This window comes from Phalangium opilio, unplaced genomic scaffold (assembly GCF_054372755.1).
Source record: "Phalangium opilio isolate 3A_F unplaced genomic scaffold, DU_Popi_V2 ptg000003l_1, whole genome shotgun sequence".
Lineage (NCBI taxonomy): Eukaryota > Metazoa > Arthropoda > Arachnida > Opiliones > Phalangiidae > Phalangium > Phalangium opilio.
Window position 1 is genome coordinate 105,448 of NW_028324145.1, and position 25,279 is coordinate 130,726.

Genomic DNA, 25,279 nt, shown 5'->3' on the forward strand with positions numbered 1-25,279 from the left:
TAAAAGAGGAAAAAAAAGTGAAAAATCCAACGGCACGCAGTGTTCCTAAGTGGTCTCCCTCCCAAGTAGTGACTGCGCTCGACGCTGCTTAACTTCAGTTATCGGACGAGAACCGGTGCATTCAGCGTGATATGGCCGTTGCCGAGAGTGCTAGTTAATAATCTTAATTTAATTAACTTTCATCTTTATAAAACAATAACAAAAAGAAGATATGTTTGCTTTTTTCATATTTGGTGGAATTTGAAAGAGGAAACAAAAGTGAAAAAGCAAACGGCACGCAGTATTCCCAAGTACTGTATGCGCTCGACGCTGCTTAACTTCGGTTATCGGACGAGAACCGGTGTATTCAGCGTGATATGGCCGTTGCCAAGAGTGCTAGGTAATAATTCGAATTTAAATTAAGTGAGACAAATTAACCATCATCTTTTTAAAACAAAAACAAAAAGAAAATAAGTTTGCTTTTTTCAAATCTATTGGAATTTAAAAGAGGAAAAAAAGTGAAAAAGCCAACGGCACGCAGTGTACCTAAGTGGTCTCCCTCCCAAGTAGTGACTGCGCTCGACGCTTCTTAACTTCGGTGATCGGACGAGAACCGGTGTATTCAGCGTGATATGGCCGTTGCCGAGAGTGCTAGTTAATAATTTGAATTCAATTAACTTTCATCTTTATAAAACAATAACAAAAAAGAAGATATGTTTGCTTTTTTCATATCTATTAAAATTTAAAAGAGGAAAAAAAAGTGAAAAAGCCAACGGCACGCAGTGTTCCTAAGTGGTCTCCATCCCAAGTACTGACTGCGCTCGACGCTGCTTAACTTCGGTGATCGGACGGAACCGCTGTATTCAGCGTGATATGCTCGTTGCCGAGAGTGCTAGTTAATAATTCGAATTTAAATTAAGTGAGACAAATTAACCTTCATCATTTTAAAACAATAACAAAATGAAAACATGTTTGCTTTTTTCATATCTATTAAAATTTAAAAGAGGAAAAAAAAGTGAAAAATCCAACGGCACGCAGTGTTCCTAAGTGGTCTCCCTCCCAAGTAGTGACTGCGCTCGACGCTGCTTAACTTCAGTTATCGGACGAGAACCGGTGCATTCAGCGTGATATGGCCGTTGCCGAGAGTGCTAGTTAATAATCTTAATTTAATTAACTTTCATCTTTATAAAACAATAACAAAAAGAAGATATGTTTGCTTTTTTCATATTTGGTGGAATTTGAAAGAGGAAACAAAAGTGAAAAAGCAAACGGCACGCAGTATTCCCAAGTACTGTATGCGCTCGACGCTGCTTAACTTCGGTTATCGGACGAGAACCGGTGTATTCAGCGTGATATGGCCGTTGCCAAGAGTGCTAGGTAATAATTCGAATTTAAATTAAGTGAGACAAATTAACCATCATCTTTTTAAAACAAAAACAAAAAGAAAATAAGTTTGCTTTTTTCAAATCTATTGGAATTTAAAAGAGGAAAAAAAGTGAAAAAGCCAACGGCACGCAGTGTACCTAAGTGGTCTCCCTCCCAAGTAGTGACTGCGCTCGACGCTGCTTAACTTCGGTGATCGGACGAGAACCGGTGTATTCAGCGTGATATGGCCGTTGCCGAGAGTGCTAGTTAATAATTTGAATTTAATTAACTTTCATCTTTATAAAACAATAACAAAAAAGAAGATATGTTTGCTTTTTTCATATCTATTAAAATTTAAAAGAGGAAAAAAAAGTGAAAAAGCCAACGGCACGCAGTGTTCCTAAGTGGTCTCCATCCCAAGTACTGACTGCGCTCGACGCTGCTTAACTTCGGTGATCGGACGAGAACCGCTGTATTCAGCGTGATATGCTCGTTGCCGAGAGTGCTAGTTAATAATTCGAATTTAAATTAAGTGAGACAAATTAACCTTCATCATTTTAAAACAATAACAAAATGAAAACATGTTTGCTTTTTTCATATCTATTAAAATTTAAAAGAGGAAAAAAAAGTGAAAAAGCCAACGGCACGCAGTGTTCCTAAGTGGTCTCCCTCCCAAGTAGTGACTGCGCTCGACGCTGCTTAACTTCAGTTATCGGACGAGAACCGGTGTATTCAGCGTGATATGGCCGTTGCCGAGAGTGCTAGTTAATAATTTTAATTTAATTAACTTTCATCTTTATAAAACAATAACAAAAAGAAGATATCTGTGCTTTTTCAAATCGGGTGGAATTTAAAAGAGGAAACAAAAGTGAAAAACCAACGGCACGCAGTATTCCCAAGTACTGACTGCGCTCGACGCTGCTAACGTCGGCGATCGGACGAGAACCGGTGTTCTCAGCGTGATATGGCCGTTGCCGAGAGTGCTAGTTAAAAATTCGAATTTAAATTAAGTGAGACAAATTAACCTTCATCTTTATAAAACAATAACAAAAAGAAGATATGTTTGCTTTTTTCATATCGGGTGGAATTTAAAAGAGGAAACAAAAGTGAAAAAGCCAACGGCACGCAGTATTCCCAAGTACTGACTGCGCTCGACGCTGCTAACGTCGGCGATCGGACGAGAACCGGTGTTCTCAGCGTGATATGGCCGTTGCCGAGAGTGCTAGTTAATAATTCGAATTTAAATTAAGTGAGACAAATTAACCTTCATCATTTTAAAACAATAACAAAATGAAAACATGTTTGCTTTTTTCATATCTATTAAAATTTAAAAGAGGAAAAAAAAGTGAAAAAGCCAACGGCACGCAGTGTTCCTAAGTGGTCTCCCTCCCAAGTAGTGACTGCGCTCGACGCTGCTTAACTTCAGTTATCGGACGAGAACCGGTGTATTCAGCGTGATATGGCCGTTGCCGAGAGTGCTAGTTAATAATTTTAGTTTAATTAACTTTCATCTTTATAAAACAATAACAAAAAGAAGATATCTGTGCTTTTTCAAATCGGGTGGAATTTAAAAGAGGAAACAAAAGTGAAAAACCAACGGCACGCAGTATTCCCAAGTACTGACTGCGCTCGACGCTGCTAACGTCGGCGATCGGACGAGAACCGGTGTTCTCAGCGTGATATGGCCGTTGCCGAGAGTGCTAGTTAAAAATTCGAATTTAAATTAAGTGAGACAAATTAACCTTCATCTTTATAAAACAATAAAAAAAAGAAGATATATTTGCTTTTTTCATATCGGGTGGAATTTAAAAGAGGAAACAAAAGTGAAAAAGCCAACGGCACGCAGTATTCCCAAGTACTGACTGCGCTCGACGCTGCTAACGTCGGCGATCGGACGAGAACCGGTGTTCTCAGCGTGATATGGCCGTTTCCGAGAGTGCTAGATAATAATTCGAATTTAAATTAAGTGAGACAAATTAACCTTCATCTTTTTAAAACAATAAAAACAAGAAAATATGTTTGCTTTTTTCATATCTATTGGAATTTAAAAGAGGAAAAAAAAGTGAAAAAGCTAACGGCACGCAGTGTTCCTAAGTTGTCGCCCTCCCAAGTAGTGACTGCGCTCGACGCTGCTTAACTTCAGTTATCGGACGAGAACCGGTGTATTCAGCGTGATATGGCCGTTGCCGAGAGTGCTAGTTAATAATTTGAACTTAATTAACCTTCATCTTTATAAAAAATAACAATAAGAAGATATGTTTGTTTTTTCATATCTGGTGGAATTTAAGAGGAAACAAAAGTGAAAAAGCCATCGGCATGCAGTGTTCCCAAGTACTGACTGCGCTCGACGCTGCTTAACTTCGGTTATCGGACGAGAACCGGTGTATTCAGCGTGATACGGCCGTTGCCGAGAGTGCTAGTTAATAATTTGAATTTAATTAACTTTCATCTTTATAAAACAATAACAAAAAGAAGATATGTTTGCTTCTTTCATATCGGGTGGAATTTAAAAGAGGAAACAAAAGTGAAAAACCAACGGAACCCAGTATTCCCAAGTACTGTATGCGCTCGACGCTGCTTAACTTCGGTGATCGGACGAAAACCGGTGTTTTCAGCGTGATATGGCCGTTGCCGAGAGTGCTTGTTAATAATTCGAATTTAAATTAAGTGAGACAAATTAACCTTCATCATTTTAAAACAATAACAAAAAAAACATGTTTGCTTTTTTCATATCTATTAAAATTTATAAGAGGAAAAAAAAAGTGAAAAAATCAACGGCACGCAGTGTTCCTAAGTGGTCTCCCTCCCAAGTACTGACTGCGCTCGACGCTGCTTAACTTCGGTTATCGGACGAGAACCGGTGTATTTAGCGTGATGTGGCCGTTGCCGAGAGTGCTAGTTAATAATTTGAATTTAATTAACTTTCATCTTTATAAAACAATAACAAAAAAGAAGATATGTTTGCTTTTTTCATATCTATTAAAATTTAAAAGAGGAAAAAAAAGTGAAAAAGCCAACGGCTCGCAGTGTTCCTAAGTGGTCTCCATCCCAAGTACTGACTGCGCTCGACGCTGCTTAACTTCGGTGATCGGACGAGAACCGCTTTTTTCAGCGTGATATGGTCGTTGCCGAGAGTGCTAGTTAATAATTCGAATTTAAATTAAGTGAGACAAATTAACCATCATCTTTTTAAAACAATAACAAAAAGAAAATAAGTTTGCTCTTTTCAAATCGATTGGAATTTAAAAGAGGAAAAAAAAGTGAAAAACCAACGGAACCCAGTATTCCCAAGTACTGTATGCGCTCGACGCTGCTTAACTTCGGTGATCGGACGAAAACCGGTGTTTTCAGCGTGATATGGCCGTTGCCGAGAGTGCTTGTTAATAATTCGAATTTAAATTAAGTGAGACAAATTAACCTTCATCATTTTAAAACAATAACAAAAAAAACATGTTTGCTTTTTTCATATCTATTAAAATTTATAAGAGGAAAAAAAAAGTGAAAAAATCAACGGCACGCAGTGTTCCTAAGTGGTCTCCCTCCCAAGTACTGACTGCGCTCGACGCTGCTTAACTTCGGTTATCGGACGAGAACCGGTGTATTCAGCGTGATGTGGCCGTTGCCGAGAGTGCTAGTTAATAATTTGAATTTAATTAACTTTCATCTTTATAAAACAATAACAAAAAAGAAGATATGTTTGCTTTTTTCATATCTATTAAAATTTAAAAGAGGAAAAAAAAGTGAAAAAGCCAACGGCTCGCAGTGTTCCTAAGTGGTCTCCATCCCAAGTACTGACTGCGCTCGACGCTGCTTAACTTCGGTGATCGGACGAGAACCGCTTTTTTCAGCGTGATATGGTCGTTGCCGAGAGTGCTAGTTAATAATTCGAATTTAAATTAAGTGAGACAAATTAACCATCATCTTTTTAAAACAATAACAAAAAGAAAATAAGTTTGCTCTTTTCAAATCGATTGGAATTTAAAAGAGGAAAAAAAAGTGAAAAAGCCAACGGCACGCAGTGTACCTAAGTGGTCTCCCTCCCAAGTAGTGACTACGCTCGACGCTGCTTAACTTCGGTTTTCGGACGAACACCGGTGTATTCAGCGTGATATGGCCGTTGCCGAGAGTGCTAGTTAATAATTTGAATTTAATTAACTTTCATCTTTATAAAACAATAACAAAAAGAAGATATGTGTGCTTTTTTCAAATCGGGTGGAATTTAATAGAGGAAACAAAAGTGAAAAGCCAACGGCACGCAGTATTCCCAAGTACTGACTGCGCTCGACGCTGCTAACGTCGGCGATCGGACGAGAACCGGTGTTCTCAGCGTGATATGGCCGTTGCCGAGAGTGCTAGTTAAAAATTCGAATTTAAATTAAGTGAGACAAATTAACCTTCATCTTTATAACCTTGACTTTTTACGTCACATCTAAGACCTCACAACACCGCTCCCGGATGGGGTCGAACCACCAACCTATTGGTTAACAGCCGAACGCGCTAACCATTGCGCCACGGAAGCCCAAAAATTAAATGGTCGTCATTTATTGTGCAAAAACTTTGGCTTTCTACGTTACATTTCAGATCCCACAACACCGCTCCCGGGTGGGCTCGAACCACCAACCTATTGGTTAACAGCCGAACGCGCTAACCATTGCGCCAAGGAAGCCCAAAATTTAAATGCTCGTCAGGTATTGTGTATAAACCTTGACTTTTTACGTCACATCTGAGACCTCACAACATCGCTCCCGGATGGGCTCGAACCACCAACCTATTGCTTAACAGCCGAACGCGCTAACCATTGCGCCACGGAAGCCCAAAAGCTAAATGCTCGTCAGGTATTGTGCAAAAAACTTGACTTTTTACGTCACATCTGAGACCTCACAACACCGCTCCCGGATGGGCTCGAACCACCAACCTAATGGTTAACCGCCGAACGCGCTAACCATTGCGCCACGGAAGCCCAAAAGTTAAATGCTCGTCAGGTATTGTGTAAAAACCTTGACTTTTTACGTCACATCTGAGACCTCACAACACCGCTCCCGGATGGGCTCGAACCACCAACCTATTGGTTAACAGCCGAACGCGCTAACCATTGAGCCACGGAAGCTCAGAAATTAAATGGTTGTCAGGTGTTGTGGAAAAACTTTGGCTTTCTACGTTACATTTGAGACCCCACAACACCTCTCCCGCGTGGGCTCGAACCACTAACCTTTCGATTAACAGCTGAACGCGCTAACCATTGCGCCACGGAATCCAAAAAATTAAATGCTCGTCAGGTATAGTGTAAAAACCTTGACTTTTTACGTCACATCTGAGACCTCACAACACCGCTCCCGGATGGGCTCGAACCACCAACCTATTGATTAACAGCCGAACGCGCTAACCATTGCGCCACGGAAGCCCAAAAGTTAAATACTCGTCAGGTATTGTGTAAAAACCTTGACTTCTTACGTCACATCTGAGACCTCACAACACCGCTCCCGGATGGGCTCGAACCACCAACCTATTGGTTAACAGCCGAACGCGCTTACCATTGCGCCACGGAAGCCCAAAAGTTAAATGCTCGTCAGGTATTGTGTAAAAACCTTGACTTTTTACGTCACATCTGAGACCTCACAACACCGCTCCCGGATGGGCTCGAACCACCAACCTATTGGTTAACAGCCGAACGCGCTAACCATTGCGCCACGGAAGCCCAAAAGTTAAATGCTCGTTAGGTATTGTGTTAAAACCTTGACTTTTTACGTCACATCTGAGATCTCACAACACCGCTCCCGGATGGGCTCGAACCACCAACCTATTGGTTAACAGCCGAACGCGCTAACCATTGCGACACGGAAGCCCAAAAGTTAAATGCTCGTCAGGTATTATGTAAAAACCTTGACTTTTTACGTCACATCTGAGACCTCACAACACCGCTCCCGGATGGGGTCGAACCACCAACCTATTGGTTAACAGCCGAACGCGCTAACAATTGAGCCACGGAAGCTCAGAAATTAAATTGTTGTCAGGTATTGTGGAAAAACTTTGGCTTTCTACGTTACATTTGAGACCCCACAACACCTCTCCCGGGTGGGCTCGAAAAACCAACCTTTCGATTAACAGCTGAACGCGCTAACCATTGTGCCACGGAAGCCCAAAAATCAAATGCTCGTCAGGTATTGTGTAAAAACCTTGACTTTTTACGTCACATCTGAGACCTCACAACACCGCTCCCGGATGGGCTCGAACCACCAACCTATTGGTTAACAGCCGAACGCGCTAACCATTGCGCCACGGAAGCCCAAAAGTTAAATGCTCGTTAGGTATTGTGTAAAAACCTTGACTTTTTACGTCACATCTGAGACCTCACAACACCGCTCCCGGATGGACTCGAACCACCAACCTATTGGTTAACAGCCGAACGCGCTAACCATTGCGACACGGAAGCCCAAAAGTTAAATGCTCGTCAGGTATTATGTAAAAACCTTGACTTTTTACGTCACATCTGAGACCTCACAACACCGCTCTCGGATGGGGTCGAACCACCAACCTATTGGTTAACAGCCGAACGCGCTAACCATTGAGCCACGGAAGCTCAGAAATTAAATTGTTGTCAGGTATTGTGGAAAAACTTTGGCTTTCTACGTTACTATTGAGACCCCACAACACCTCTCCCGGGTGGGCTCGAACCACCAACCTTTCGATTAACAGCTGAACGCGCTAACCATTGTGCCACGGAAGCCCAAAAATTAAATGCTCGTCAGGTATTGTGTAAAAACCTTGACTTTTTACGTCACATCTGAGACCTCACAACACCGCTCCCGGATGGGCTCGAACCACCAAGTTATTGGTTAACAGCCGAACGCGCTAACCATTGCGCCACGGAAGCCCAAAAATTACATGGTCGTCAGGTATTGTGTAAAAACTTTGGCTTTCTACGTTACATTTGAGATCACACAACACCGCTCCCGGGTGGGCTCGAACCACCAACCTATTGGTTAACAGCTGAACGCGCTAACCATTGAGCCACGGAAGCTCAGAAATTAAACGGTTGTCAGGTATTGTGGAAAAACTTTGGCTTTCTACGTTACATTTGAGACCCCACAACACCTCTCCCGGGTGGGCTCGAACCACCAACCTTTCGATTAACAGCTGAACGCGCTAACCATTGCGCCACGGAAGCCCAAAAATTCGATGCTCGTCAGATATTGTGTAAAAACCTTGACTTTTTACGTCACATCTGAGACCTCACAACACCGCTCCCGGATGGGCTCGAACCACCAACCTATTGGTTAACAGCCGAACGCGCAAACCATTGCGCCACGGAAGCCCAAAAGTTAAATGCTCGTTAGGTATTGTGTAAAAACCTTGACTTTTTACGTCACATCCGAGACCTCACAACACCGCTCCCGGATGGGCTCGAACCACCAACCTATTGGTTAACAGCCGAACGCGCTAACCATTGCGACACGGAAGCCCAAAAGTTAAATGCTCGTCAGGTATTATGTAAAAACCTTGACTTTTTACGTCACATCTGAGACCTCACAACACCGCTCCCGGATGGGGTCGAACCACCAACCTATTGGTTAACAGCCGAACGCGCTAACCATTGAGCCACAGAAGCCCAAAAATTAAATGGTCGTCATTTATTGTGCAAAAACTTTGGCTTTCTACGTTACATTTCAGATCCCACAACACCGCTCCCGGGTGGGCTCGAACCACCAGCCTATTGGTTAACAGCCGAACGCGCTAACCATTGAGCCACAGAAGCTCAGAAATTAAATGGTTGTCAGGTATTGTGGAAAACCTTGACTTTTTACGTCACATCTGAGACCTCACAACACCGCTCCCGGATGGGCTCGAACCACCAACCTATTGGTTAACAGCCGAACGCGCTATCCATTGCGCCACGGAAGCCCAAAATTTAAATGGTCGTCAGGTATTGTGGAAAAACTTTGGCTTTCTACGTTACATTTGAGATCACACAACACCGCTCCCGGGTGGGCTCGAACCACCAACCCATTGGTTAACAGCTGAACGCGCTAACCATTGAGCCACGGAAGCTCAGAAATTAAACGGTTGTCAGGTATTGTGGAAAAACTTTGGCTTTCTACGTTACATTTGAGAACCCACAACACCTCTCCCGGGTGGGCTCGAACCACCAACCTTTCGATTAACAGCTGAACGCGCTAACCATTGCGCCACGGAAGCCCAAAAATTAGATGCTCGTCAGATATTGTGTAAAAACCTTGACTTTTTACGTCACATCTGAGACCTCACAACACCGCTCCCGGATGGGCTCGAACCACTAACCTATTGGTTAACAGCCGAACGCGCTAACCATTGCGCCACGGAAGCCCAAAAGTTAAATGCTCGTCAGGTATCGTGTAAAAACCTTGACTTTTTACGTCACATCTGAGACGTCACAACACCGCTCCTGGATGGGCTCGAACCACCAACCTTTCGGTTAACAGCCGAACGCGCTAACCATTGCGCCACGGACGCCCAAAAATTAAATGGTTGTCAGGTATTGTTGAAAAGTTACGACTTTTCACGCTACTTCTGAGACCCCACAAATCCTCTCTCGTTTGGGCTCGAACCACCAACCTTTCGGTTAACAGCTGAACGCGCTAACCATTGCGCCACTGAGGCCCAAAAATTAAATGGTCGTCAGGTATTGTGGAAAAACTTTGGCCATTTACGTTACATTTGAGATCCCAAAACACCGCTCCCGGGTGGGCTCGAACCACCAACCTATTGGATAACAGCCGAACGCGCTAACCATTGAGCCACGGAAGCTCAGAAAATAAATGGTTATCACGTATTATGGAAAAAGTTTGACTTTTCACGCTACATCTGAGACCTCACAACACCGCTCCCGGATGGGCTCGAACCACCAACCTTTCGGTTAACAGCCGAACGCGCTAACCATTGCGCCACGGACGCCCAGAAATTAAATGGTTGTCAGGTATTGTTGAAAAGTTACGACTTTTCTCGCTACATCTGAGACCCCACAAATCCTCTCTCGTTTGGGCTCGAACCACCAACCTTTCGGTTAACAGCTGATTGCACTAACCATTGTGCCACGGAAGCCCAAAAATTAAATGCTCGTCAGGTATTGTGTAAAAACCTTGACTTTTTACGTCACATCTGAGACCTCACAACACCGCTCCCGGATGGGCTCGAACCACCAACCTATTGGTTAACAGCCGAACGCGCTAACCATTGCGCCACGGAAGCCCAAAAATTAAATGGTCGTCAGGTATTGTGTAAAAACTTTGGCTTTCTACGTTACATTTGAGATCACACAACACCGCTCCCGGGTGGGCTCGAACCACCAACCTATTGGTTAACAGCTGAACGCGCTAACCATTGAGAAACGGAAGCTCAGAAATTAAACGGTTGTCAGGTATTGTGGAAAAACTTTGGCTTTCTACGTTACATTTGAGACCCCACAACACCTCTCCCGGGTGGGCTCGAACCACCAACCTTTCGATTAACAGCTGAACGCGCTAACCATTGCACCACGGAAGCCCAAAAATTAGATGCTCGTCAGATATTGTGTAAAAACCTTGACTTTTTACGTCACATCTGAGACCTCACAACACCGCTCCCGGATGGGCTCGAACCACCAACCTATTGGTTAACAGCCGAACGCGCAAACCATTGCGCCACGGAAGCCCAAAAGTTAAATGCTCGTTAGGTATTGTGTAAAAACCCTGACTTTTTACGTCACATCCGAGACCTCACAACACCGCTCCCGGATGGGCTCGAACCACCAACCTATTGGTTAACAGCCGAACGCGCTAACCATTGCGACACGGAAGCCCAAAAGTTAAATGCTCGTCAGGTATTATGTAAAAACCTTGACTTTTTACGTCACATCTGAGACCTCACAACACCGCTCCCGGATGGGGTCGAACCACCAACCTATTGGTTAACAGCCGAACGCGCTAACCATTGCGCCACGGAAGCCCAAAAATTAAATGGTCGTCATTTATTGTGCAAAAACTTTGGCTTTCTACGTTACATTTCAGATCCCACAACACCGCTCCCGGGTGGGCTCGAACCACCAACCTATTGGTTAACAGCCGAACGCGCTAACCATTGAGCCAAGGAAGCTCAGAAATTAAACGGTTGTCAGGTATTGTGGAAAAACTTTGGCTTTTTACGCTACATCTGAGACCTCACAACACCGCTCCCAGATGGGCTCGAACCACCAACCTTTCGATTAACAGCCGAACGCGCTAACCATTGAGCCACGGAAGCTCAGAAATTAAATGGTTGTCACGTATTGTGGAAAAGTTTTGACTTTTTACGCTACATCTGAGACCACACAATACCTCTTCCGGGCGGGCTCGAACCACCATACTTTCGATTAACAGCTGAACGCGCTAACCATTGCGCTACGGAAGCCCAAAAGTTAAATGTTCGTCAGGTGTTGTGGAAAAACTCTGACATTTTACATTACATCTGAGACGTCACAACACCGCTCCCGGGAGGGCTCGAACCACCAACCTTTCGGTTAACAGCTGAACGCGCTGACCATTGCGCCACTGAAGCCCAAAAATTAAATTTTCGTCAGGTATTGTGGAAAAACTTTGGCTATTTACGTTACATTTGAGATCCAAAAACACCGCTCCCGGGTGGGCACGAACCACCAACCTATTGGTTAACAGCCGAACGCGCTAACCATTGAGCCAAGGAAGATCAGAAATTAAATGGTTGTCACGTATTGTGGAAAAGTTTTGACTCTTAACGCAACATCTGAGACCCCACAACACCTCTTCCGGGTGGGCTCGAACCACCAACCTTTCGATTAAGAGCTGGACGCGCTAATTACTGCGCCACGGAAGCCCAAAAATTAAATGTTCGTCAGGTATTGTGGAAAAACTCTGACATTTTACGTAACATCTGAGACGTCACAACACCGCTCCCGGATGGGCTCGAACCACCAACCTTTCGGTTAACAGACGAACGCGCTAGCCATTGCGCCACGGACGCCCAGAAATTAAATGGTTGTCAGGTATTGTTGAAAAGTTACGACTTTTCTCGCTACATCTGAGACCCCACAAATCCTCTCTCGTTTGGGCTCGATCCACCAACCTTTCGGTTAACAGCTGATTGCACTAACCATTGCGCCACGGAAGCCCAAAAATTAAATGGTCGTCAGGTATTGTAGAAAAACTTTGGCTATTTACGTTTTATTTGAGATCCAAAAACACCGCTCCCGGGTGGGCTCGAACCACCAAGCTATTGGTTAACAGCCGAACGCGCTAACCATTGAGCCACGAAAGATAAGAAAATAAAAGGTTATCACGTATTATGGAAAAAGTTTGACTTTTCACGCTACATCTGAGACCTCACAACACCTCTCCCGGGTGGGCTCGAACCACCAACCTTTCGATTAACAGCTGAACGCGCTAACCATTGCGCCACGGAAGCCCAAAAATTAAATGCTCGTCAGGTATTGTGGAAAAACTCTGACATTTTACGTTACATCTGAGACGACACAACACCGCTCCCGGGAGGGCTCGAACCACCAACCTTTCGGTTAACAGCTGAACGCGCTGACCATTGCGCCACTGAAGCCCAAAAATTAAATTTTCGTCAGGTATTGTGGAAAACCTTTGGCTATTTACGTTACATTTGAGATCCAAAAACACCGCTCCCGGGGGGGCACGAACCACCAACCTATTGGTTAACAGCCGAACGTGCTAACCATTGAGCCAAGGAAGATCAGAAATTAAATGGTTGTCACGTATTGTGGAAAAGTTTTGACTTTTAACGCAACATCTGAGACCCCACAACACCTCTTCCGGGTGGGCTCGAACCACCAACCTTTCGATTAAGAGCTGGACGCGCTAATTACTGCGCCACGGAAGCCCAAAAATTACATGTTCGTCAGGTATTGTGGAAAAACTCTGACATTTTACGTAACATCTGAGACGTCACAACACCGCTCCCGGATGGGCTTGAACCACCAACCTTTCGGTTAACAGCCGAACGCGCTAGCCATTGCGCCACGGACGCCCAGAAATTAAATGGTTGTCAGGTATTGTTGAAAAGTTACGACTTTTCTCGCTACATCTGAGACCCCACAAATCCTCTCTCGTTTGGGCTCGATCCACCAACCTTTCGGTTAACAGCTGATTGCACTAACCATTGCGCCACGGAAGCCCAAAAATTAAATGGTCGTCAGGTATTGTAGAAAAACTTTGGCTATTTACGTTTTATTTGAGATCCAAAAACACCGCTCCCGGGTGGGCTCGAACCACCAAGCTATTGGTTAACAGCCGAACGCGCTAACCATTGAGCCACGAAAGATAAGAAAATAAAAGGTTATCACGTATTATGGAAAAAGTTTGACTTTTCACGCTACATCTGAGACCTCACAACACCTCTCCCGGGTGGGCTCGAACCACCAACCTTTCGATTAACAGCTGAACGCGCTAACCATTGCGCCACGGAAGCCCAAAAATTAAATGCTCGTCAGGTATTGTGGAAAAACTCTGACATTTTACGTTACATCTGAGACGACACAACACCGCTCCCGGGAGGGCTCGAACCACCAACCTTTCGGTTAACAGCTGAACGCGCTGACCATTGCGCCACTGAAGCCCAAAAATTAAATTTTCGTCAGGTATTGTGGAAAACCTTTGGCTATTTACGTTACATTTGAGATCCAAAAACACCGCTCCCGGGGGGGCACGAACCACCAACCTATTGGTTAACAGCCGAACGCGCTAACCATTGAGCCAAGGAAGATCAGAAATTAAATGGTTGTCACGTATTGTGGAAAAGTTTTGACTTTTAACGCAACATCTGAGACCCCACAACACCTCTTCCGGGTGGGCTCGAACCACCAACCTTTCGATTAAGAGCTGGACGCGCTAATTACTGCGCCACGGAAGCCCAAAAATTACATGTTCGTCAGGTATTGTGGAAAAACTCTGACATTTTACGTAACATCTGAGACGTCACAACACCGCTCCCGGATGGGCTTGAACCACCAACCTTTCGGTTAACAGCCGAACGCGCTAGCCATTGCGCCACGGACGCCCAGAAATTAAATGGTTGTCAGGTATTGTTGAAAAGTTACGACTTTTCTCGCTACATCTGAGACCCCACAAATCCTCTCTCGTTTGGGCTCGATCCACCAACCTTTCGGTTAACAGCTGATTGCACTAACCATTGCGCCACGGAAGCCCAAAAATTAAATGGTCGTCAGGTATTGTAGAAAAACTTTGGCTATTTACGTTTTATTTGAGATCCAAAAACACCGCTCCCGGGTGGGCTCGAACCACCAAGCTATTGGTTAACAGCCGAACGCGCTAACCATTGAGCCACGAAAGATAAGAAAATAAATGGTTATCACGTATTATGGAAAAAGTATGACTTTTCACGCTACATCTGAGACCTCACAACACCTCTCCCGGGTGGGCTCGAACCACCAACCTTTCGATTAACAGCTGAACGCGCTAACCATTGCGCCACGGAAGCCCAAAAATTAAATGCTCGTCAGGTATTGTGGAAAAACTCTGACATTTTACGTTACATCTGAGACGACACAACACCGCTCCCGGGAGGGCTCGAACCACCAACCTTTCGGTTAACAGCTGAACGCGCTGACCATTGCGCCACTGAAGCCCAAAAATTAAATTTTCGTCAGGTATTGAGGTAAAACTTTGACTTTTTACTTCACATCCGAGACCTCACAACACCGCTCCCGGATGGGCTCGAACCACCAACCTTTCGATTAACAGCCGAACGCGCTAACCATTGAGCCACGGAAGCTCAGAAATTAAATGGTTGTCACGTATTGTGGAAAAGTTTTGACTTTTTACGCTACATCTGAGACCCCACAACACCTCTTCCGGGTGGGCTCGAACCACCAACCTTTCGATTAACAGCTGAACGCGCTAACCATTGCGCCACGGAAGCCCAAAAATTAAATGCTCGTCAGGTATTTTGGAAAAACTCTGACATTTTACGTTACATCTGAGACGTCACAACACCGCTCCCGGGAGGGCTCGAACCACCAACCTTTCGGTTAACAGCTGAACGCGCTGACCATTGCGCCACTGAAGCCCAAAAATTAAATTTTCGTCAGGTATTGAGGTAAAACTTTGACTTTTTACATCACATCTGAGGCCTCACAACACCGCTCACGGATGGGCTCGAACCACCAACCTTTCGGTTAACAGCCGAACGCGCTAACCATTGCGCCACGGACGCCCAAAAAAAATGGTCGTCAGGTATTGCGGAAAAACTTTGGCTATTTACGTTACATTTGAGATCCAAAAACACCGCTCCCGGGTGGGCTCGAACCACCAAGCTATTGGTTAACAGCCGAACGCGCTAACCATTGAGCCACGAAAGATCAGAAAATAAATGGTTATCACGTATTATGGAAAAAGTTTGACTTTTCACGCTACATCTGAGACCTCACAACACCTCTCCCGGGTGGGCTCGAACCACCAACCTTTCGATGAACAGCCGAACGCGCTAACCATTGAGCCACGGAAGCTCAGAAATTAAATGGTTGTCACGTATTGTGGAAACGTTTTGACTTTTTACGCTACATCTGAGACCCCACATCACCTCTTCCGGGTGGGCTCGAACCACCAACCTTTCGATTAACAGCTGAACGCGCTAACCATTGCGCCACGGAAGCCCAAAAATTAAATGCTCGTCAGGTATTTTGGAAAAACTCTGACATTTTACGTTACATCTGAGACGTCACAACACCGCTCCCGGGAGGGCTCGAACCACCAACCTTTCGGTTAACAGCTGAACGCGCTGACCATTGCGCAACTGAAGCCCAAAAATTAAATTTTCGTCAGGTATTGAGGTAAAACTTTGACTTTTTACTTCACATCTGAGGCCTCACAACACCGCTCCCGGATGGGCTCGAACCACCAACCTTTCGGTTAACAGCCGAACGCGCTAACCATTGCGCCACGGACGCCCAAAAAAAATGGTCGTCAGGTATTGCGGAAAAACTTTGGCTATTTACGTTACATTTGAGATCCAAAAACACCGCTCCCGGGTGGGCTCGAACCACCAAGCTATTGGTTAACAGCCGAACGCGCTAACCATTGAGCCACGAAAGATCAGAAAATAAATGGTTATCACGTATTATGGAAAAGGTTTGACTTTTCACGCTACATCTGAGACCTCACAACACCTCTTCCGGGTGGGCTCGAACCACCAACCTTTCGATTAACAGCTGAACGCGCTAACCATTGCGCCACGGAAGCCCAAATATTAAATGCTCGTCAGGTATTGTGGAAAAACTCTGACATTTTACGTTACATCTGAGACGTCACAACACCGCTCCCGGGAGGGCTCGAACCACCAACCTTTCGGTTAACAGCCGAACGCGCTAACCATTCGCCACGGACGCCCAAAATTTAAATGTTCGTCAGGTATTGTGGAAAAACTCTGACATTTTACGTTACATCTGAGACGTCACAACACTTCTCCCGGATGGGCTCGAACCACCAACCTATTGGTTAATAGCTGAACGCGCTAACCATTGCGCCACTGAAGCCCAAAAGTTAAATGCTCGTCAGGTATTATGTAAAAACCTTGACTTTTTACGTCACATCTGAGACCTCACAACACCGCTCCCGGATGGGGTCGAACCACCAACCTATTGGTTAACAGCCGAACGCGCTAACCATTGCGCCACGGAAGCCCAAAAATTAAATGGTCGTCATTTATTGTGCAAAAACTTTGGCTTTCTACGTTACATTTCAGATCCCACAACACCGCTCCCGGGTGGGCTCGAACCACCAACCTATTGGTTAACAGCCGAACGCGCTAACCATTGAGCCAAGGAAGCTCAGAAATTAAACGGTTGTCAGGTATTGTGGAAAAACTTTGGCTTTTTACGCTACATCTGAGACCTCACAACACCGCTCCCAGATGGGCTCGAACCACCAACCTTTCGATTAACAGCCGAACGCGCTAACCATTGAGCCACGGAAGCTCAGAAATTAAATGGTTGTCACGTATTGTGGAAAAGTTTTGACTTTTTACGCTACATCTGAGACCACACAATACCTCTTCCGGGCGGGCTCGAACCACCATACTTTCGATTAACAGCTGAACGCGCTAACCATTGCGCTACGGAAGCCCAAAAGTTAAATGTTCGTCAGGTGTTGTGGAAAAACTCTGACATTTTACGTTACATCTGAGACGTCACAACACCGCTCCCGGGAGGGCTCGAACCACCAACCTTTCGGTTAACAGCTGAACGCGCTGACCATTGCGCCACTGAAGCCCAAAAATTAAATTTTCGTCAGGTATTGTGGAAAAACTTTGGCTATTTACGTTACATTTGAGATCCAAAAACACCGCTCCCGGGTGGGCACGAACCACCAACCTATTGGTTAACAGCCGAACGCGCTAACCATTGAGCCAAGGAAGATCAGAAATTAAATGGTTGTCACGTATTGTGGAAAAGTTTTGACTTTTAACGCAACATCTGAGACCCCACAACACCTCTTCCGGGTGGGCTCGAACCACCAACCTTTCGATTAAGAGCTGGACGCGCTAATTACTGCGCCACGGAAGCCCAAAAATTAAATGTTCGTCAGGTATTGTGGAAAAACTCTGACATTTTACGTAACATCTGAGACGTCACAACACCGCTCCCGGATGGGCTCGAACCACCAACCTTTCGGTTAACAGACGAACGCGCTAGCCATTGCGCCACGGACGCCCAGAAATTAAATGGTTGTCAGGTATTGTTGAAAAGTTACGACTTTTCTCGCTACATCTGAGACCCCACAAATCCTCTCTCGTTTGGGCTCGATCCACCAACCTTTCGGTTAACAGCTGATTGCACTAACCATTGCGCCACGGAAGCCCAAAAATTAAATGGTCGTCAGGTATTGTAGAAAAACTTTGGCTATTTACGTTTTATTTGAGATCCAAAAACACCGCTCCCGGGTGGGCTCGAACCACCAAGCTATTGGTTAACAGCCGAACGCGCTAACCATTGAGCCACGAAAGATAAGAAAATAAATGGTTATCACGTATTATGGAAAAAGTTTGACTTTTCACGCTACATCTGAGACCTCACAACACCTCTCCCGGGTGGGCTCGAACCACCAACCTTTCGATTAACAGCTGAACGCGCTAACCATTGCGCCACGGAAGCCCAAAAATTAAATGCTCGTCAGGTATTGTGGAAAAACTCTGACATTTTACGTTACATCTGAGACGACACAACACCGCTCCCGGGAGGGCTCGAACCACCAACCTTTCGGTTAACAGCTGAACGCGCTGACCATTGCGAAACTGAAGCCCAAAAATTAAATTTTCGTCAGGTATTGTGGAAAAACTTTGGCTATTTACGTTACATTTGAGATCCAAAAACACCGCTCCCGGGTGGGCACGAACCACCAACCTATTGGTTAACAGCCGAACGCGCTAACCATTGAGCCAAGTAAGATCAGAAATTAAATGGTTGTCACGTATTGTGGAAAAGTTTTGACTTTTAACGCAACATCTGAGACCCCACAACACCTCTTCCGGGTGGGCTCGAACCACCAACCTTTCGATTAAGAGCTGGACGCGCTAATTACTGCGCCACGGAAGCCCAAAAATTACATGTTCGTCAGGTATTGTGGAAAAACTCTGACATTTTACGTAACATCTGAGACGTCACAACACCGCTCCCGGATGGGCTTGAACCACCAACCTTTCGGTTAACAGCCGAACGCGCTAGCCATTGCGCCACGGACGCCCAGAAATTAAATGGTTGTCAGGTATTGTTGAAAAGTTACGACTTTTCTCGCTACATCTGAGACCCCACAAATCCTCTCTCGTTTGGGCTCGATCCACCAGCCTTTCGGTTAACAGCTGATTGCACTAACCATTGCGCCACGGAAGCCCAAAAATTAAATGGTCGTCAGGTATTGTAGAAAAACTTTGGCTATTTACGTTTTATTTGAGATCCAAAAACACCGCTCCCGGGTGGGCTCGAACCACCAAGCTATTGGTTAACAGCCGAACGCGCTAACCATTGAGCCACGAAAGATAAGAAAATAAATGGTTATCACGTATTATGGAAAAAGTTTGACTTTTCACGCTACATCTGAGACCTCACAACACCTCTCCCGGATGGGCTCGAACCACCAACCTTTCGATTAACAGCTGAACGCGCTAACCATTGCGCCACGGAAGCCCAAAAATTAAATGCTCGTCAGGTATTGTGGAAAAACTCTGACATTTTACGTTACATCTGAGACGACACAACACCGCTCCCGGGAGGGCTCGAACCACCAACCTTTCGGTTAACAGCTGAACGCGCTGACCATTGCGCCACTGAAGCCCAAAAATTAAATTTTCGTCAGGTATTGAGGTAAAACTTTGACTTTTTACTTCACATCCGAGACCTCACAACACCGCTCCCGGATGGGCTCGAACCACCAACCTTTCGATTAACAGCCGAACGCGCTAACCATTGAGCCACGGAAGCTCAGAAATTAAATGGTTGTCACGTATTGTGGAAAAGTTTTGACTTTTTACGCTACATCTGAGACCCCACAACACCTCTTCCGGGTGGGCTCGAACCACCAACCTTTCGATTAACAGCTGAACGCGCTAACCATTGCGCCACGGAAGCCCAAAAATTAAATGCTCGTCAGGTATTTTGGAAAAACTCTGACATTTTACGTTACATCTGAGACGTCACAACACCGCTCCCGGGAGGGCTCGAACCACCAACCTTTCGGTTAACAGCTGAACGCGCTGACCATTGCGCCACTGAAGCCCAAAAATTAAATTTTCGTCAGGTATTGAGGTAAAACTTTGACTTTTTACATCACATCTGAGGCCTCACAACACCGCTCACGGATGGGCTCGAACCACCAACCTTTCGGTTTTCAGCCGAACGCGCTAACCATTGCGCCACGGACGCCCAAAAAAAATGGTCGTCAGGTATTGCGGAAAAACTTTGGCTATTTACGTTACATTTGAGATCCAAAAACACCGCTCCCGGGTGGGCTCGAACCACCAAGCTATTGGTTAACAGCCGAACGCGCTAACCATTGAGCCACGAAAGATCAGAAAATAAATGGTTATCACGTATTATGGAAAAAGTTTGACTTTTCACGCTACATCTGAGACCTCACAACACCTCTCCCGGGTGGGCTCGAACCACCAACCTTTCGATGAACAGCCGAACGCGCTAACCATTGAGCCACGGAAGCTCAGAAATTAAATGGTTGTCACGTATTGTGGAAACGTTTTGACTTTTTACGCTACATCTGAGACCCCACATCACCTCTTCCGGGTGGGCTCGAACCACCAACCTTTCGATTAACAGCTGAACGCGCTAACCATTGCTCCACGGAAGCCCAAAAATTAAATGCTCGTCAGGTATTTTGGAAAAACTCTGACATTTTACGTTACATCTGAGACGTCACAACACCGCTCCCGGGAGGGCTCGAACCACCAACCTTTCGGTTAACAGCTGAACGCGCTGACCATTGCGCAACTGAAGCCCAAAAATTAAATTTTCGTCAGGTATTGAGGTAAATCTTTGACTTTTTACTTCACATCTGAGGCCTCACAACACCGCTCCCGGATGGGCTCGAACCACCAACCTTTCGGTTAACAGCCGAACGCGCTAACCATTGCGCCACGGACGCCCAAAAAAAATGGTCGTCAGGTATTGCGGAAAAACTTTGGCTATTTACGTTACATTTGAGATCCAAAAACACCGCTCCCGGGTGGGCTCGAACCACCAAGCTATTGGTTAACAGCCGAACGCGCTAACCATTGAGCCACGAAAGATCAGAAAATAAATGGTTATCACGTATTATGGAAAAGGTTTGACTTTTCACGCTACATCTGAGACCTCACAACACCTCTTCCGGGTGGGCTCGAACCACCAACCTTTCGATTAACAGCTGAACGCGCTAACCATTGCGCCACGGAAGCCCAAATATTAAATGCTCGTCAGGTATTGTGGAAAAACTCTGACATTTTACGTTACATCTGAGACGTCACAACACCGCTCCCGGGAGGGCTCGAACCACCAACCTTTCGGTTAACAGCCGAACGCGCTAACCATTCGCCACGGACGCCCAAAATTTAAATGTTCGTCAGGTATTGTGGAAAAACTCTGACATTTTACGTTACATCTGAGACGTCACAACACTTCTCCCGGATGGGCTCGAACCACCAACCTATTGGTTAATAGCCGAACGCGCTAACCATTGCGCCACTGAAGCCCAAAAATTAAATTTTCGTCAGGTATTGAGGTAAAACTTTGACTTTTTACTTCACATCTGAGACGACACAACACCGCTCCCGGGAGGGCTCGAACCACCAACCTTTCGGTTAACAGCTGAACGCGCTGACCATTGCGCCACTGAAGCCCAAAAATTAAATTTTCGTCAGGTATTGTGGAAAAACTTTGGCTATTTACGTTACATTTGAGATCCAAAAACACCGCTCCCGGGTGGGCACGAACCACCAACCTATTGGTTAACAGCCGAACGCGCTAACCATTGAGCCAAGTAAGATCAGAAATTAAATGGTTGTCACGTATTGTGGAAAAGTTTTGACTTTTAACGCAACATCTGAGACCCCACAACACCTCTTCCGGGTGGGTTCGAACCACCAACCTTTCGATTAAGAGCTGGACGCGCTAATTACTGCGCCACGGAAGCCCAAAAATTACATGTTCGTCAGGTATTGTGGAAAAACTCTGACATTTTACGTAACATCTGAGACGTCACAACACCGCTCCCGGATGGGCTTGAACCACCAACCTTTCGGTTAACAGCCGAACGCGCTAGCCATTGCGCCACGGACGCCCAGAAATTAAATGGTTGTCAGGTATTGTTGAAAAGTTACGACTTTTCTCGCTACATCTGAGACCCCACAAATCCTCTCTCGTTTGGGCTCGATCCACCAACCTTTCGGTTAACAGCTGATTGCACTAACCATTGCGCCACGGAAGCCCAAAAATTAAATGGTCGTCAGGTATTGTAGAAAAACTTTGGCTATTTACGTTTTATTTGAGATCCAAAAACACCGCTCCCGGGTGGGCTCGAACCACCAAGCTATTGGTTAACAGCCGAACGCGCTAACCATTGAGCCACGAAAGATAAGAAAATAAATGGTTATCACGTATTATGGAAAAAGTTTGACTTTTCACGCTACATCTGAGACCTCACAACACCTCTCCCGGGTGGGCTCGAACCACCAACCTTTCGATTAACAGCTGAACGCGCTAACCATTGCGCCACGGAAGCCCAAAAATTAAATGCTCGTCAGGTATTGTGGAAAAACTCTGACATTTTACGTTACATCTGAGACGACACAACACCGCTCCCGGGAGGGCTCGAACCACCAACCTTTCGGTTAACAGCTGAACGCGCTGACCATTGCGCCACTGAAGCCCAAAAATTAAATTTTCGTCAGGTATTGAGGTAAAACTTTGACTTTTTACTTCACATCCGAGACCTCACAACACCGCTCCCGGATGGGCTCGAACCACCAACCTTTCGATTAACAGCCGAACGCGCTAACCATTGAGCCACGGAAGCTCAGAAATTAAATGGTTGTCACGTATTGTGGAAAAGTTTTGACTTTTTACGCTACATCTGAGACCCCACAACACCTCTTCCGGGTGGGCTCGAACCACCAACCTTTCGATTAACAGCTGAACGCGCTAACCATTGCGCCACGGAAGCCCAAAAATTAAATGCTCGTCAGGTATTTTGGAAAAACTCTGACATTTTACGTTACATCTGAGACGTCACAACACCGCTCCCGGGAGGGCTCGAACCACCAACCTTTCGGTTAACAGCTGAACGCGCTGACCATTGCGCCACTGAAGCCCAAAAATTAAATTTTCGTCAGGTATTGAGGTAAAACTTTGACTTTTTACATCACATCTGAGGCCTCACAACACCGCTCACGGATGGGCTCGAACCACCAACCTTTCGGTTAACAGCCGAACGCGCTAACCATTGCGCCACGGACGCCCAAAAAAAATGGTCGTCAGGTATTGCGGAAAAACTTTGGCTATTTACGTTACATTTGAGATCCAAAAACACCGCTCCCGGGTGGGCTCGAACCACCAAGCTATTGGTTAACAGCCGAACGCGCTAACCATTGAGCCACGAAAGATCAGAAAATAAATGGTTATCACGTATTATGGAAAAAGTTTGACTTTTCACGCTACATCTGAGACCTCACAACACCTCTCCCGGGTGGGCTCGAACCACCAACCTTTCGATGAACAGCCGAACGCGCTAACCATTGAGCCACGGAAGCTCAGAAATTAAATGGTTGTCACGTATTGTGGAAACGTTTTGACTTTTTACGCTACATCTGAGACCCCACATCACCTCTTCCGGGTGGGCTCGAACCACCAACCTTTCGATTAACAGCTGAACGCGATAACCATTGCTCCACGGAAGCCCAAAAATTAAATGCTCGTCAGGTATTTTGGAAAAACTCTGACATTTTACGTTACATCTGAGACGTCACAACACCGCTCCCGGGAGGGCTCGAACCACCAACCTTTCGGTTAACAGCTGAACGCGCTGACCATTGCGCAACTGAAGCCCAAAAATTAAATTTTCGTCAGGTATTGAGGTAAATCTTTGACTTTTTACTTCACATCTGAGGCCTCACAACACCGCTCCCGGATGGGCTCGAACCACCAACCTTTCGGTTAACAGCCGAACGCGCTAACCATTGCGCCACGGACGCCCAAAAAAAATGGTCGTCAGGTATTGCGGAAAAACTTTGGCTATTTACGTTACATTTGAGATCCAAAAACACCGCTCCCGGGTGGGCTCGAACCACCAAGCTATTGGTTAACAGCCGAACGCGCTAACCATTGAGCCACGAAAGATCAGAAAATAAATGGTTATCACGTATTATGGAAAAGGTTTGACTTTTCACGCTACATCTGAGACCTCACAACACCTCTTCCGGGTGGGCTCGAACCACCAACCTTTCGATTAACAGCTGAACGCGCTAACCATTGCGCCACGGAAGCCAAAATATTAAATGCTCGTCAGGTATTGTGGAAAAACTCTGACATTTTACGTTACATCTGAGACGTCACAACACCGCTCCCGGGAGGGCTCGAACCACCAACCTTTCGGTTAACAGCCGAACGCGCTAACCATTCGCCACGGACGCCCAAAATTTAAATGTTCGTCAGGTATTGTGGAAAAACTCTGACATTTTACGTTACATCTGAGACGTCACAACACTTCTCCCGGATGGGCTCGAACCACCAACCTATTGGTTAATAGCCGAACGCGCTAACCATTGCGCCACTGAAGCCCAAAAATTAAATTTTCGTCAGGTATTGAGGTAAAACTTTGACTTTTTACTTCACATCTGAGGCCTCACAACACCGCTCCCGGATGGGCTCGAACCACCAACCTTTCGGTTAACAGCCGAACGCGCTAACCATTCGCCACGGACGCCCAAAAATTAAATGGTCGTCAGGTATTGTGGAAAAACTTTGGCTATTTATGTTACATTTGAGATCCAAAAACACCGCTCCCGGGTGGGCTCGAACCACCAACCTATTGGTTAACAGCCGAACGCGCTAACCATTGAGCCACGAAAGCTCAGAAAATAAATGGTTGTCACGTATTGTGGAAAAGTTTTGTCTCTTTACGCTACATATGAGACCCAACAACACCTCTCCCGGGTGGGCTCGAACCATCAACCTTTCGATTAACAGCTGATCGCGCTAACCATTGCGCCACGCAAGCCCAAAAATTAAATGTTCGTCAGGTATTGTGGAAAAACTCTGACATTTTACGTTACATCTGAGACGTCACAACACTTCTCCCGGATAGGCTCGAACCACCAACCAATTGGTTAACAGCCGAACGCGCTAACCATTCGCCACGGACGCCCAAAAATTAAATGGTCGTCAGGTATTGTG

The 25,279-nt window shown here is 45.5% G+C and overlaps 14 pseudogenes; all 14 read right to left on the bottom strand.

Moving 5' to 3' along the window:
• Window positions 1–24: 24 nt before the first annotated feature.
• On the bottom strand, window positions 25–143 carry LOC149716665 (5S ribosomal RNA; annotated as a pseudogene).
• A 361-nt stretch (window positions 144–504) lies between these two features.
• Window positions 505–623, bottom strand: LOC149716666 (5S ribosomal RNA; annotated as a pseudogene).
• Window positions 624–746: 123 nt separating this feature from the next.
• Window positions 747–864, bottom strand: LOC149716667 (5S ribosomal RNA; annotated as a pseudogene).
• Window positions 865–1,001: 137 nt separating this feature from the next.
• LOC149716668 (5S ribosomal RNA) lies at window positions 1,002–1,120 on the bottom strand (annotated as a pseudogene).
• A 361-nt stretch (window positions 1,121–1,481) lies between these two features.
• LOC149716669 (5S ribosomal RNA) lies at window positions 1,482–1,600 on the bottom strand (annotated as a pseudogene).
• Window positions 1,601–1,723: 123 nt separating this feature from the next.
• Window positions 1,724–1,842, bottom strand: LOC149716670 (5S ribosomal RNA; annotated as a pseudogene).
• Window positions 1,843–1,979: 137 nt separating this feature from the next.
• Window positions 1,980–2,098, bottom strand: LOC149716671 (5S ribosomal RNA; annotated as a pseudogene).
• Window positions 2,099–2,696: 598 nt separating this feature from the next.
• On the bottom strand, window positions 2,697–2,815 carry LOC149716672 (5S ribosomal RNA; annotated as a pseudogene).
• A 598-nt stretch (window positions 2,816–3,413) lies between these two features.
• Window positions 3,414–3,532, bottom strand: LOC149716673 (5S ribosomal RNA; annotated as a pseudogene).
• Window positions 3,533–4,113: 581 nt separating this feature from the next.
• LOC149716674 (5S ribosomal RNA) lies at window positions 4,114–4,232 on the bottom strand (annotated as a pseudogene).
• A 123-nt stretch (window positions 4,233–4,355) lies between these two features.
• Window positions 4,356–4,474, bottom strand: LOC149716675 (5S ribosomal RNA; annotated as a pseudogene).
• Window positions 4,475–4,849: 375 nt separating this feature from the next.
• Window positions 4,850–4,968, bottom strand: LOC149716676 (5S ribosomal RNA; annotated as a pseudogene).
• A 123-nt stretch (window positions 4,969–5,091) lies between these two features.
• Window positions 5,092–5,210, bottom strand: LOC149716677 (5S ribosomal RNA; annotated as a pseudogene).
• Window positions 5,211–5,347: 137 nt separating this feature from the next.
• Window positions 5,348–5,466, bottom strand: LOC149716678 (5S ribosomal RNA; annotated as a pseudogene).
• Window positions 5,467–25,279: the final 19,813 nt, after the last annotated feature.